Raw genomic sequence first — 16,301 nt, 5'->3', positions numbered from 1 at the left:
CTTTGATGTGAGCGATTCAAATTACAAAAGTCTCACTTCCTGTTAGTTCGTTAGAAGTTAGCAAATGGATGTATAGTAGGTATGCTCGCTTCCCGATCTCGGCTGTGTAATAAACAACATAGCCTCATTTGGGTCGTGTACTAATAGGTTCAAGATAAATTATGAAATTCTGATTACTTGCTAAATAAACACAGATCTAAAAGTAAAGAAAACATTTTCTTTTTTCTATTTAACTTATTTTTGAATTTAAATTAAGAAAAACGTAACAATAAGTCCGACATTTTATCACGTTTTTCTATGACGTCACAGGTTGCTTTTTCATACAAATTCCATAGTATTAATTTCGTGTTTTGATTTGACGTTTAGTATAATGATTTGACTAGTACAACATAGCCTCATTTGGGTCGTGTAAAAGGTTCAAGATAAATTATGAAATTCTGATTACTTGCTAAATAAACACAGATCTAAAAGTAAAGAAAACATTTTCTTTTTTCTATTTAACTTATTTTTGAATTTAAATTAAGAAAAACGTAACAATAAGTCCGACATTTTATCACGTTTTTCTATGACGTCAATGGTTGCTTTTTCATACAAATCCCATAGTATTAATTTCGTGTTTTGATTTGACGTTTAGTATAATATGATTTGACTAGTATCAAAAGTATTACTTACTACCTATTTTTACTTTTTATATCAGGGGTGGGGGTCCATCAGGTCACAGATAACCAAACGTGTCACCCAGGGAGGGGGTGGCATGGGGGTCTAGTGCCCATACATTAAAGAGTTTTTACAATAGAGTTTATATAATTAGACTGGACCAAAGATAAAATATAAAATGCTATTCTTTCTAGAATTATTTTTGTAGTTTATTTATGAATTAAGTAACAATGAGTAAGTGTGTGAACAGCTTCTGTGGTGTAGTGGTTAGAGCGTTAGGCTCACGATCTGGAGGTCCGGGTTCGATTCCAGATGGGGACATTGTCGAAATCACTTTGTGAGACTGTCCTTTGGTAAGAACTTTTCAGGTTTGAACCACCTGATTGTCCGAAAAAGTAAGATGATTCCGTGCTTCGGAGGGCACGCTAAGCCGTTGGTCCCGGCTATTAGCCGTAAAAACACCTCCACCAATCCGCATTGTAGCAGCGTGGTGTAGTAAGCTCCATACCCCCTCCGGTTGATTGAGGGGAGGCCTGTGCCCACCAGTGGGATGTATGTAGGCTGATTATGTATGTGTGTATGTATGACTAAGTGTGACGTTTGACCGCTTTTCTTGATGACGTCACATTTAGTAGAAGAAGTATTTCCATACAAACTCAAAAGAAAACTTTTGTTCTGACGTTTCGAAAAATATTCCCGGGGACAGCACATTAGGTACTGGTAGTGCCCCTTATTATAAGGTATTTCCAGAATAATCGATACGTCTACATACCCAAAACGGGGAAATCCCATCGGGAAATTGAAATTCATTTTTTAATCGCCGTTTTGCCTTAAGCACGTGGCCATTAACTTTGATTGAGTGTTGATCTACACGCTATGTTACTTACTAGGTTGCATAGGCTAATGAGACATACTCAAACCCTATTTAGGTAGATATTAATTTCACCTTTAGGTTGTCTGGGAGAAATTTCTGTTTAGCAATAAGTCATAAGCAGTAAGTATTGTACCTCTTCTGTCTTTAACTTTGTTTGTGAAGAAATTCGTTTTTCAATTTGAATATTAGGTATGTTGTCAAACAGCGAATCACATCGGGTTAAAAACTAAGGACAACCCAGTAAAAACGATGTGTTTTTTATGAAGTTTGAAGAGTGTAATGTAAGTTTAAATCCCGACGACCCGATTAGTCTAATCATAGAGGCGGCCAATCAGCTCGCGACACCAAACACTTCAAGACCCCGATACCGACCCCGCCGGCGTGGTCGACGATTTCCCTCAATCAGCGCTTATCGCTATCTACCCGCTAGGGTCGATTAATTCTTTCAAATATTTTTCCTCTCAGACGACGCCCTTAGCCCAGGTTCGCGCCCAACTGGGAACCCTCAGGCCTGTTGTCTTAAAGTAAACGTTGTACCGGGTGAGAGCCTTCAGCGCTCCCCATTTGTCCGGCCAAGTAGTTAATGCCATCTGCGGCAAATCTACAATAAGTCACGTCAAAAAAAAAAGGTATAAGTTTAAAAGAAATACAGAAAACTACTTATCATAATGGGTGAAAAAATATAACCACCATTTTCAGTTGACCTCTAGTTTAAACCATCAACCATGTATGAGAGATCCAGTTATACTGGCAGTATATTTCGGTAGGAAGTTCATAATTTTAACTGGGGACACAGTAACACTCACTTAAATCATTAAAAAAAAAATAAAAAAAAAATACTTTATTTCGGACAAATTTACATCCATATGTACTAACCTAAAATACTAGAAAGAAAATACGGCACACGCTTAAATGCTGATGGGTCCAGTGCTTTATAAAGCTGATGTCCCACCTATCAGCTATTACAGCCAGGATGCTGTTGGTGCTGGCACGCACTCTGCAGTGCGTCGCAGCGCACCGTTTGCGGAGTATGGCGTGAAAGCCATCTACCTGCGCGTCCGCAAACATACCCGAGGCACTGCAGAAACGCGGCAGCCCCAACAGCACCCTGAATGCATTATTGAACTGAATGCGTAAGGCGTCCAATGATCGTTGCGAGTGACGAGTCCACAAGCTACAAGTGCACAGCGAGGTACAATAACGCGAAATCTGCGCAAAATGAGTTGGCAGAAGCTTTTATAAGTAAGTATATTGAACCTTTTTTTAACGTATAAAATAGAATATAAATTGTTTATTATATAAGGGCGCCACACACAAAAACAAGACAATAACATCAAATTAAACTTTCAGAATACAATTACGTCACTTATTGTAGATTTTCCGAAAGCATTAACTACTTGGCCGGACAAATGGATATGACTTAGAGCTCCCAACTGGTATAGAATTAGACAACAGACCATACCACGACCAATAGAGGAGCTCGGTGGCGCAGCGGTAAACGCGCTCGGTCTGCGATTGTTGAAGTTAAGCAACTTTCGCAAAGGCCGGTCATAGGATGGGTGACCACAAAAAAAATAAGTTTTCATCTCGAGCTCCTCCGTGCTTCGGAAGGCACGTTAAGCCGTTGGTCCCGGCTGCATTAGCAGTCGTTAATAACCACCAATCCGCACTGGGCCCGCGTGATGGTTTAAGGCCCGATCTCCCTATCCATCCATAGGGAAGGCCCGTGCCCCAGCAGTGGGGACGTTAATGGGCTGGTGATGAATATTAATTTGTCTTAAGTGCAGTTCTCACGAATACAGTTGGCTCAACCATTATAGACGGCGATACGGCTCACCTATCACGTTGGTCTAACAGAAAGCTCAGTGAGGTGTGGGTACTTAGTTCATGACGCGCGATAAATATCATCATCATCCAAGCCGTGTCCAGCGACGGCGACTCCTAAATGTCTATCCCAGGTCGATGTTATGATAGGCTCTAATGTGGCTAGCAAAACCGAACTTCGATTTGAAGGTTCGGCCACATGGCGCACAGAATAACGGGCCAGAAGAATTAGGGATAAATATACCTCTGACTTCGTCATCAAGGTGATGGTACACTTTTTGACACACAAACACAACAACAAAACCACATAGAAACACACACAGAAAGCTATGAGGTGTGAGTACTTAGTTCATCTTTCGATGTATATACCTCTGACTTCCCCATTTGGAAAATAGTCGTCAGCTTATAGTTATGCTACTAATTATATTTTGGTAGCAATTAATCTGAGATATTGTGGAAGCAGTATCAATTATAATTATAACCGTATTTCTAATGAAGGTATATCCATTCACTCGATGGTTCGTATCTAATTGTTACGTACAGGGTGTTGACGCCATAACGAAAACTTTGAGGGATGATTTCTGAGTTGATATCAAGTGGAATTCTCTGTCACAAAAAAAAATGTTTATAGTGATCAACTCATCGGACCGTCCCCTTAGGGCGACCTTAGGGCCCTGGCGACCTTAGGGCCCTGGCGACCTTAGGGCCCTGGCGACCTTAGGGCCCTGGCGACCTTAGGGCCCTGGCGACCTTAGGGCCCTGGCGACCTTAGGGCCCTGGCGTTTCCGCCAGTAGACATTACCGCCGCGCATTTCCTTTATTTTGTAATTATTTTATGTCAGTGTATAATAATATAAACTCTTAGATAACATTTGCTCTACTTTATGGTTTGTTTTCACAAGAATCTTAGCAACGATTTTTTGTCTATGCGCGTGTCATCATCATCAATTTAAGAGCCACGCTCTTGTCGGTGCAGCATTTCTGTAAAATACTCTCCATGCTACTTTTTTAGGGAAAAATAGGGCAGTGGCAAAAATGTGTGGTGGGGAAAAATAGTGGGGCATGTCACAGGGACTGTAACCTGGAACCTGACAGAGGGCAGCAGTAACTGTCAGTACTATTCAGAGGCAGAGGACAGGAGTCCTAGTACGGCTTTGTAATAGACTACTCTGGGCGCCATCCCACTCGCGTCAGACAGAGTACTGCGGGGCGGAAGGCAAGAGGGAAACCACTGCCCTATGCGCGTGTGCGCGACCATAATAATTTTGTCTGTGCTATCTCTCTCTGTGGTGTTCTGTTTTGTATCGGATGCGTGTGCGCGAATTTTATTATTAAATAAATAGCGTCTCACAGATTGGAATTTAACTAAAGAACCCAAATAGACTAAATATTTTTTTTTAATTATTTAACAATGACGTACTTTCAAGCCTACGTTCACCATAAACAATACAGATGGCGTGGTACAGTTTTAACGTGATAATTACGTATTTTCTCATATTTACATACATACATAAACTCACGCCCGTAATCCCAAATGGGGTGGGCAGAGCCACAAGTAATCAAAGACAACTTGCAGCCACTGTTGATACGAAGTCCTAAGATGGATATGATGAACCTTATGGTGATAAGGGATCAGCCTATCGCCCATAACATTAGTCCATCATGTACGTATTTTCTCAGTATTGCAAATACAAAAGACAAAGGGTACAAGTGAGTATTATGGAAAGTTTCTTTTTTAATAATCTTTTTTATTTTTTTTTTTTTTTAGCTACTATGCTGTTCTGGGAGCAAATAAAAAACATAGAACACGTTCAGCTGCTTGTCTTCCCGGGCATGTCGTAAAATCCGACAGAGGGATTGTGTCTTAACATGATGGACTAATGTTATGGGCGATAGGCTGATCCCTTATCACCATAAGGTTTATCATATCCAGCTTACGACATCGTATCAACAGTGGCTGCAAGTTGTCTTTGAGAACTTGTAGCTCTGCCCACCCCATTAGGGATTACGGGCGTGAGTTTATGTATGTATGTATTTTATTTTACTTTTTTGCGCTCTACATTCGGGATTTTTTTGACGTGACTTATTGGTCGGAAAAAGGGGGAGCGCTGAAGGCTCTCACCCGGTGCAAAATTTAAGACAACTGGCCTGAGGGTGCTCAGCTGGGCGCAAACCTAAGCTCAGGGCGTTGTTTGAGAGGAAAATATTTGAAAAAATAGATAGCGACAAGCACTGAATGAGGGAAATTGTCGACCACGCCAGGTCGGTATCGGGGTTCTGAATTGTTTGTTGTCGCGATTCCATTCAGGAAAATCTATGGGAAATATATTTGAAGCACAAAGAAAACGATAAATCAAACTTAAATTAAAATAAAATAAAGTTACGACTTAAATTGTATGCCTGAGTCAGTACTGGGGACAATTAACAAATTATAATGGTACTTTGTCGGCGTTCGGGCATTTGTAGTTCTGGTTTGACTGTCTGTTACATAGTTCTGTAATATTACATAACATTAAAGATTACATAACATAAGAGATCTGATAAATATTAAAGGCCTAAGATGAAAAGATTGCCAAATTGGAGATATTGGTAATCCACCGCACAATCCGCACGATAGAAGAAGATTTTTTTGAATTCGAATGTGTTGTTACCAAATTATACAATCCATTCGATTCAATATCTAACAACCCATTCGAGAGAAGAAGACACCACATTTCGAACCTCTAAAAATCACAACAATAAACTTTGTTACGCGACGGTGTAAAAAACCCCGGATAGTTAATAAAAACTCATTCATTAGAATTGTTTTGTGTCTTTGTAACATCTTTGTAAAGATTCTTGGTATTATCGTATTGTACGGACGAACACGCGGACAATCAGCTAGATCATCGTTAATAAATCTTTTTTGAATGCCGACGATGAGGCGCAAGCGTGTTGACGGAAATGCTGGTAGGGTTCCGTAGGCTGACTTTAAAAATAATAAATTATTTTGGTTGTTATTCCCAGACAGGCTGTCGTTTCTGTAAAAAAACCGGCTAGGGAGATGGATTTGGATAGTTCTTCGAATACCAGAATCTATGAGAGCGTAATATGAGAAGATTATGTAATGTAATGAATCGAATGTGTATTACTAACAACCATAATAATGTAAATAATAGAATAAGACTGTTGCTTTCCCAAATAATAAAAAAAAGTAATAAGAGAATGTAATATCTAATGATATTACTGTAAACGCATAAATATCCTAGAATGTTTTGTCTTTTTGCAAATATCCGGTTAGTACTGGGGGGTTAAAATGGCCACATCAAAGCAATTCATCTAAGAAAGCAATATTGCAATTTGACATTTACGCATATAAAAGTAAGTGCGCAATGCAAACAAATGTCAAATAGCAATATTACTTTCTTAGACACGTTTCCTTTCTTAGGCACGTTAACCCGTTGCTATTTACTGATGTAAGTGAGTAATCGTTACTTGAGCCATGTCAGGGGCCTTTGACGGCTCAATCATAACCCTAACACCAGGGTTGATGAGGCTGGTATTCCACCTCACAACCCACACGATAAGAAGTATAAGACTTTCTTAGATGAATTGCTTCGATGTGGCCATTTTAACCCCTCTTGTTTACGTAAGATGGCAACATACATATTACCAGATATTAATGGTAATGAGGTTAACTATCTATGATCGAATATCTACCCATTTGTGATGGAGTGGTGTACCAGAATAGTAGTAAGTGGGATTATGGTCTCTGCTTATGATCGAGAAATAGATGTGACATTATGTGTGTATGTATGTATGTTTTACAAGCTTTAGCCCGCGGCTTCGCTCGCGTTAAATTAGGGGTAAACTGTACCAAATGTACCAAAATTTTTCTTCCTACCTTGAAAACTGCGAAAAGTCCCATATAAAATTTCACTTCCACTTTGAAGGGATCGGGGGCAGATTTCCACAAAAAATGGTGCACGATATCTTTATTAGTCCCAAATAGTCCGCATACCAACTTTTAGCTTTCTACCTTGAAAATTGCGGAATGTTCCATACAAATTTCAACCCCCCCCTTTTAGGGAAGTGGGGATAACCCCCCATTACATAACTTTCATCTTTTTTACCGTCTGAAAACCACCACTGTTAGTAGTTTCCCTACTTGCTGAGCTCATAGACGTTTCTAGAGGGTTCCTACATTTTCCAACGGAACCCAACTCACAAATTGACTAGCATCCCTAATCGATTATAAGCACAAAGCATTCTTAATTGCCGATCTGATTTTATACTATTTTATGATAGTCGTTCACATTATATTATGTTATGTTAACTGTAGTTTTATATAGTTGTTACGCGTTGTAATCTTAAATACTCGTGGCCGCTTGATTGGACGGACTGTTGTGTACATAAATACCAACGTTTTGTGGCTTAAAATTTAATAATAATGGTCGCATAGCAGTACGAGCAAGGAAGGGGCAAGTCACAGGGACTGTAACCTGGAACCTGGCAGAGGGCAGCAGTAACTGTCAGTACTATTCAGAGGCGGAGGACAGGAGTCCTAGTATGGCTTTGTAATAGACTACTCTGGGCGTCATCCCACTCGCGTCAGACAGAGTACTGCGGGGCGGAAGGAAAGAAGGAAACCACTGCCCTATTTTTTCCCTAAAAAAGTAGCATGGAAAATGCTGCACCGACAAGAGCGTGGCTCTTAAATTGATGATAATAAGCAGTAAAAGCGCCAGATTGTGCTGTATCTTTCGTCCATGTGTATAAAACTTGTTTTATCTGTCGTTACTATTAAAGCTCAGGCGACGCCCTGAGCCGAGGTTCGCGCCCAACTGGGTACCCTCAAACCTGTTGTCTTAAACGTTGTATCGGGTGAGAGCCTTCAGCGCTCAACATTTGTCCGGCCAAGTAGTTAATGGAATCTGCGGCAAATCTACAATAGTCACGTCAAAAAAAAGGTTTCATGCAAGCCCGCCATAGGCATTCGCGTAATTTACAAGGCATTATTTTAGTATGTTCTTTTTTATTTTTTCGGGTATCTCATTGTATAACACATTGGACACCTAATAAGACACGACGAATTCATTAAAAACATCATAGAAGGAAAGAGAAGAAGGGGAAGACCAAGAAGAGCTTACATGGAACAGATTAAAGAAAAGGTTAACGTCGTATCTTATAGGGAAGTCAAGGAATTGGCCTTTGATAGACTGGAATGGAAAATGCTACACCGACAAGAGCGTGGCTCTTAAATTGATGATGATGATCTCATTGTATACTTTTATGTACATGTTATTCAGGCTTTCCAAACAAAGTGTAGTTCTTGGACAGTAGTTAACATTTTCGTGCACGTCCATACTCCACCACAGCAAATAGTTGCGTGCATGTCATGGTGGATAACCCGGTTAATTTTGGGTTGATTGCTGCAATCAGTTGATGCGGCTAATGACTCATTGGCTTTGATGACGTCATTCCACTCACCACTCACTTCTATACTGTGAAATGCCATTCGTTCTAAGCTTTGATTGAGATCTTCTATCGTGTGGGTAGTGAGTACGGTACGGTAGTGAATGTTGGGTATGGCAGAAGAAGCATGAAAGTAGGATCAACGCCGTAGAAATGAGGTCTTCGCGTAGCATCTGCGGTGTGAAGTTGAGTGATAGAGTGAGAAACAGTGTGATAAGACAGAGATGTGGTGTAAAAGACGATATAGTGACTAGGATTGAGAAGGGAATTTTAGGTTGGTTTGGACATTTAGAGCGGATGAAGGATAATAGGATTGCAAAAGCGGTATATAAAGCGAAAGTTGATGGTAGGGCTGGCAGAGGAAGACCGAGAAGGACTTACGATGACCAAATTGGAGATGTCCTTAGAAAAGGTTCAATACGATCTACTCTGAACCGGCGTGCGTGTATGAAGCGATTGATGAATGTGGAGGAAGCAAGAGAAGTGTGTCAGGATCGAAGCAAATGGAATTCTATAGTCTCTGCTTACCCCGGTGGGAAATAGGCGTGAGTTTATGTATGTATGTGGGTAGTGAGGTGGATTACCAACCTCTTATAACCGGTTATAACTGAGCCGGCAAAGACCCCTGACATGGTACGGTCACGAGTACTAATATGTATACACTCTGAAACCATGTCACATTAACTTTTTTGACAAATTAAACCGTAAGTCTCATTAAATATGAAATATGATGGTGTGACAGGGTTCTAAAGTGGGTACATGATATTGGTCATGACTGTACATCTAATGACTGCAGTTGACTTTCACACACACATGAACAAACACACACACACATACAAGCATTTATAGAGTTGATATTTTCTTTTTAAAAAATGTTTTATGATTTAGTCTATGTTTAATTCAAGTAAACTATTTTCAATTTTTTTTTTCTTTTTCTATTTTGTTATTTTCTCTTGACCATGACTTTCTGGAGGTGGAGGCCTGGAGTCCTAAAACACAGGGTATCCTAGTTTAGGCTCCAGCCTCTACAAATATGGTATTTTTGTATGTATTTATGCATCCATGTGTTTTGTAGGGGAAATAAAGATTTTACTTACTTACAGGTAATTCCTTTTGTAAAAAAACCGGACCTGTCAAATCTCGGACCCCGTGAGAATCAGGTTAACGCAAGGGAAAAATTATGACGAATTCTGGCCCATCCCATTACGGGCCAAGGGCGTGAGTTTATGTTCGTCTCACGTTGCGAATGCGTACTTTCCTATAAAGTTATGCTAGCAATGCTATGTTCGCATTTTGATCTATAGATCCCTAGATCTATATACAGGGGGTCACGGTGTTCGAAGAAACGCATGATGGATGACTCTTGCGCGATATTAATGCCGGTCTCACACAAATGGGTGTACAGGGTGCTCCTTTATGTAACAAATTTTAGAACACTGTTTCTATATTCGTGTAGGTAACTATTACTATAGAATTAGGTATAATACTACGTATAATGACACCTCTCCGCTCCCCACCAGCGGCTGAGATAACTTTACCTCACCCCTCCCTCGGTCTTACTTTAGTCTTCAATCGTGTGGGCATCAGACGTCACACACACAGATGCGAGTAGTATAGACAATATGTAATGTCTGTGTAAATAAGAATTTTATAATTTATCTTTGACTTAGGAAACTACCCATTTTTACTTAGATTTTAATTATATTGCTGGTGGTCTTAAGCTGGTGAAGACGAAAAAGAAAAGAAAAAAAGGACAGTTTTGCGACATGCCCGGGCAGATAAACCACCACCAACACCAGCGTGAATAATAAAAAAAACTCCCATACCGGCGTATGAGACGATTTTGGTATGCAATAAACCATGGTATAAAAATACCAGCCGGGTCTGCATGACAATCGCGCCGCGTGCTGCGTGAATTATATTGAACGCTTCGACCAATAAATGATACAAATGCTATATATCTACGTAGATGGACGTCAAACGGCTATTGGTCGAAGGCGATATAATTCGCGCCGTGCGCGGCGCGGTTACCGTGCAGAGCCTACTGGTATGCACAAAACTGACAGCTAACATTTCAAGGTTAGCCCAGCTGACATCATCTGACCCTGCGTTGCTATTTAGTAAAAAATAAATTACCCACGTCCAATGTTTTTAATTTACTTTGCAAGGAAATTTTGTACTTTTAGTAAAAGATTTACGTACAGTTTTAATGATTTTTGTATACGTGACAAATAATAGTAATTAAATACATTAGGCAGTAATTCACTTAATTTTCAATAATAAAATTTGCGTCCTTGGAATGTTGGAGATACCAATTTAATGGTAACACTTACGTCATCAATGGGCTAGCAATGGCGGCTTGTCATAGGATTGAGCATACCTGGTCTTCTTATACCACGCAATAAAGAATACGGAGCAGCCTATACGCACCTGCGAGTTCGTCTCCAAATGATCTATAATGAAATATCACTCACTTCGTGTTCTCCACGTAAAATATGGACCAGTGTTGACCTGTGCCATACTCAGACGATCACAGTGGTACTAGTGATGTGATTAACTAGTTCTATGACGTGTCTCACTGAAACAATCAATCAATCAATAGTACTTTACGTACGTAAACAGCCTATATACGTCCCACTGCTGGGCACAGGCCTCCCCTCAATCAACCGGAGGGGGTATGGAGCATACTCCACCACGCTGCTCCAATGCGGGTTGGTGGAGGTGTTTTTTACGGCTAATAGCCGGGACCAACGGCTTAACGTGCCCTCCGAAGCACGGAATCATCTTACTTTTTCGGACAATCAGGTGATTCAAGCCTGAAAAGTTCTTACCAAACAAAGGACAGTCTCACAAAGTGATTTCGACAATGTCCCCATCGGGAATCGAACCCGGACCTCCAGATCGTGAGCCTTACGCTCTAACCACTAGACCACGGAGGCTGTTATGTCATGCACAATAACTTTTACAAAGGACATAAACATTATGAATAAAACATAAGCACAATAGGCGGCCTTATTGCTAAACAGCAATGAATGTGAGAGAGTGAGTTAACATTGAATACTTACTAACCGTTGACCACGTCACTAACAATGCAATACAATTATACTTTATTACACCAAAATACAAGAAAAAGATTAATGTAATATGATGCCTGTAATCCCTCCCTGATAGAATCAGTTCAGAAGACTACAAAACTATAGTCCGTTCAAGAATGATCTTCATAAAAGGTAAACAAATATGGCTGCCGATATTTTTTATCTGTGTCAAACTGTATACTAGTGAAGTGCTGAATTGATTTTAGCTCAAGTTATTTTATCAAAATGAACTGACTCTCTTGGGTTGTTTGAATATTTTGTATGATAATATTAAAATATATATTGTATGTTTCTTTGTGGCTACACTAAGTCAATTTGAAAGTCATTTATTCTGCGCATTTCGGCTTATTAAGTACAGTACACTCACTTAAGTTATTCACGGAACTGACTCGTTTTCCTGACCTGAATGAAATGTCTCATCACTAATCGTCAAATTGACAGCTAGCCACAGATTAACAAGAATTTATGATGTCAACTTTTTTGTGTGAGGTTTTGTTTGATTTTTGTTTTTACAAGAAAAAATGTGTTTTTAATAATTATTTTACGTTAATTTCACATTGAGCTAAGAAATCATACATCTATTGAGTGCTACAGATGTTATTAGAAGAATACTTTGCGTAGTTTAGGTGAAATTCGAACATTCTTTGTAGTAACAGGTTTGTTTACCTTTTATGAAGATCATTTTTGAACGGACTATAGCAAGATACGATCCACTGATCTACATCTAGAAATTTTGTTCAATAGATTGGGTGATTCAATTGAGAAAATGAACTTAGAGAAAAGAAATAATTATTTTTGCCAATCATTTGCTGACGCCTGAAAATTTAATGAGAATTTTTACCACCAACGTGACAGGCGATGAGCCGTATCGCCGTCTATAATGGTCGAGCCAACTGTGTCAGGGAAAACTGGACTTATGATAAATTAATAACTCGTTGGTGCAAGCCCAGATCCGGGGATAGAACTGGCGCTCCCCATTCGAACAAGCTGGTGAACGGTGAACCACAGAACCACAGCGACTAACCTAATTTACAGCCGGCAATAAATTCACGCTTGTATCCCCGAAGGGGTAGGCAGAGCTATAGATGTATAATATTATATTCTCTATACCCACTTCTCACCAGCTATATTTACATAATTAAAGCACATAATAACGGGTTCTTACCGCGTTTAAATGGGGATATGAGACTCCCGATATTTCGACACTGTTGCAAGTGCCATGATCACGGGATGACGGGATGTCATGTGATGATGTGCTTTAATTATGATAATAACCGCGTAAACTTAAAACAAGCTATATTTACGTCCCATAATAATAAGGGGCGAGCGAAAAATATTATCCTTCTATTAAAACTTTATTTACTCAACTGAATCAACTCACCGATTCAAATGAACCAATCATTTGAACAACGTTTCCCATCACTATCGCTTAGACAATCAGAATGTCAGTAAATAGTTTTAGCTGTAGATATAAATCTAATGTGAGGAATCGCTTCATAGGGTCTCTTTATTGATTTAATAGAACAAACTTATATGCGATGGGACGACGGAAATGAATTATAGATAACATAATATACATACATAAACTCACAGTATCAGTGGTCTAGTGGTTAGAGCGTTAGCCTCACGATCTGGAGGTCCGGGTTCGATTCCCGATGGAGATATTGTCGAAATCACTTTGTGAGACTGTCCTTTGTTTGGTAAGGACTTTGCTGACTTGAATCCTATAACATAACAGAACATAAACAGCCTATATATGTCACACTGCTGGGCACAGGCCTTTCTTATGGGTATGGAGCATACTCCACCACTTTACTCCACTGCGAATGGGAGGATGTGTTTTCACAAACGAACCAACGGCTTGACGTGGCTTCTGAAGCACGGATCATCTTTCTTTCGGGTGATCAGCCTGTAATGTTTTAATCAAACTAGGGATCACAAAGTGAATTTTGTGACATGTCCCCACCAGGATTCAAACCCGGGGCCTCCGGATCGCGATAAGAAGATCGACCCTAGTGTCAGGGTTGTTATTGAGCCGCCAAAGGTCCTGGCATGGCTCATGTAACGACTAGGCACTTACATCAGATCAGCCTGTAATGTCCTAACTAAATTAGGAATCACAAAGAGATTTTTGTGATACCTATATAATATGATCCTACCGGGAATCGATAGCGGGACCTCCGTGAGGCCACTTAACAGCTGCACCAGTAATATATATAAATTATTATGATCTTCACGCACCTGTCAAAAATATCATCACTCAATACCAAACGATTGTACTTTGACCTTTGTACTGAACAATAAATAATTTTCTACCGAAGAATCGTGCAAATGTGAAATATTAATCATGGCAATACCAATTTTTCACAATTACAAGACAGATACACGCATTACCTGATACAATAAGTGTTTGATTGCCGCATGGGAACTCGCGGGGCGGATTGGGTTGTAAGGTTTTCAATGAACAACCTCGGTTGTCTAGTAGTTAGAGTGATAGGCTCACGATCCAGGATTCACAACAATTCCCGATGGGGATATTTTCAAAATCACTTTGTGAGACTGTCCTTTGTTTGGTAAGGACATTTCAGGCTTGAATCACCTGATTGTCCGAAAAAGTAGATGTTTCCGTGCTTCGGAGGGCACGTTAATTCCCGGATATTAGTTGTAAAAAACATCACCAACCCGCAGTGGAGCAGCGTGGTGGAGTATGATCCATACCTCTTTCGGTTGATTGACGGGAAGTCTGAGCCCAGCAGTGGGACGTATTTAGGCTATTTATATAATATACTAATATTAAAATAGATGAATAAGTTAATTTTCAGGTATATACATGAATTCACTTGCGTGATGCTAAAATCAAATCAAATTAAGTATATAATAAGTATACTATACTTTATTGCATACAAATAAAACATATTTACAAACATTTATCAAACGTTGAATGCTCCCTAGCCGGACCACTATTCTATCAATAAAATCTACCTAATTTCTTTTACCTTACCTTGTACATAAAGAAATAAATAGTAAGTACAGCAAAGCATTAAAAAAAAAAATTAAAAGGGGTCAAGCCAAGGAGCATCACAACATTCACATCTGTGATCCACTATAGTGTGGGTATTATCAAATGTGAAAAGAATCCCGGCTAAAAACACCTATGGTCCCCGCCAAAATATCAATCTACCTTCCTTAAAAAAGTTTAGTTGTCACTGGCGTCGGCCGCGTGTCTTTGCAAAAACTTTAAAAACGTGATTAAAGTGTGTTAAGTAAAACAAATCAAATCAATTTATTTGCAAGAACACACAAAATACAAAAAGGTGGTAAAATAATTTACATAACAGTGTTGTGATGTGTTCGGCGTGCATGCAAGCGTACAAATATAAAAAAAAAAATAATAAAGAAATGGTACATTGAAAAGAAGATTACTTATTGAAAATTATACTTATTACTTAATAATGTGGTCTAAACATAACATAATATTACGACTATTGTCCAATTGCGGTAGTCAGAGGTACATCAATGGCAAGATGAACTAAGTACTTACCCATACCTCATAGATTTTTGTGTTTGTGTGTGTGTTACTATGTGGTTTTGTTGCTGTTTGTGTGACTGTGTTGTGGTCTAAAATGTATTAAAAAGTGTACCATCAACTTCCAGAGTCCCCTGACAAAACTGTGAGTACAATTCTCCGTATTCGGTATTTTATTTGAGTACGGTCACGAGCAATAATATGTATACACTTTGGTACCATGTCACATTAACTTTTTTGACAAATTGAACTGTAAGTCTCACTAAATGTCAAATATCTTAGTGCGACAGGGTCCTAAAGTGGGTACATTATATTGCTCATGACTGTACATTACACCACGGCCTCCGTGGTCCAGTGGTTTGAGCGTTGGGCTCACGATCCGGAGGTCCCAGGTTCAAATCCCGGTGGGGACATATCACCAAAATCACTTTGTGATCCCTAGTTTGGTTAGGACATTACAGGCTGATCACCTGATTGTCCGAAAGTAAGATGATCCGTGTGACGACCTTAAAGTGAGAGGCAAGCGTCCTACCAACTAGGCTACCACGGCTCGGGGTTTATTAAAATTCTTAGTTCGTCCCATATCAATTTCGAAGTCTTGCTTCGTCCCAAATTATAAGTAGGTACTTTAAAGGTATAGTCAACAAAAAATAATACTTACTTACTTATTTTTTTAAAGTTAAATACCAATAAAACTAGTCTTATCATTAAAATATAAATCACTTTTATTATTCAGTATCACATTCAAAATCACAGAAAGTTATGTTATAATAATTTTAAATAAATACAGAACAGTCAGATCTATGAGAAACAATAATTAGGCAATATTTACAATTAAAAATATAAAAAAAAATGATTTATTAAGTTTTAT

General features: G+C 39.2%; 1 protein-coding gene across 2 annotated transcripts in view; it reads left to right on the top strand.

Annotated features, from left to right (window-relative positions):
- LOC126378516 (LHFPL tetraspan subfamily member 2 protein) overlaps positions 1 to 16,301 on the top strand; it is a 492,824-nt gene that overhangs the window by 333,613 nt on the left and 142,910 nt on the right. The gene's annotated exons all lie outside the window — the stretch shown is intronic.

Source organism: Pectinophora gossypiella, chromosome 26 (assembly GCF_024362695.1).
Source record: "Pectinophora gossypiella chromosome 26, ilPecGoss1.1, whole genome shotgun sequence".
In the NCBI taxonomy this organism is placed as follows: domain Eukaryota; kingdom Metazoa; phylum Arthropoda; class Insecta; order Lepidoptera; family Gelechiidae; genus Pectinophora; species Pectinophora gossypiella.
The sequence above is the reverse complement of the archived record's forward strand: the minus strand, read 5'-3'. Positions and strand labels throughout refer to the sequence as shown.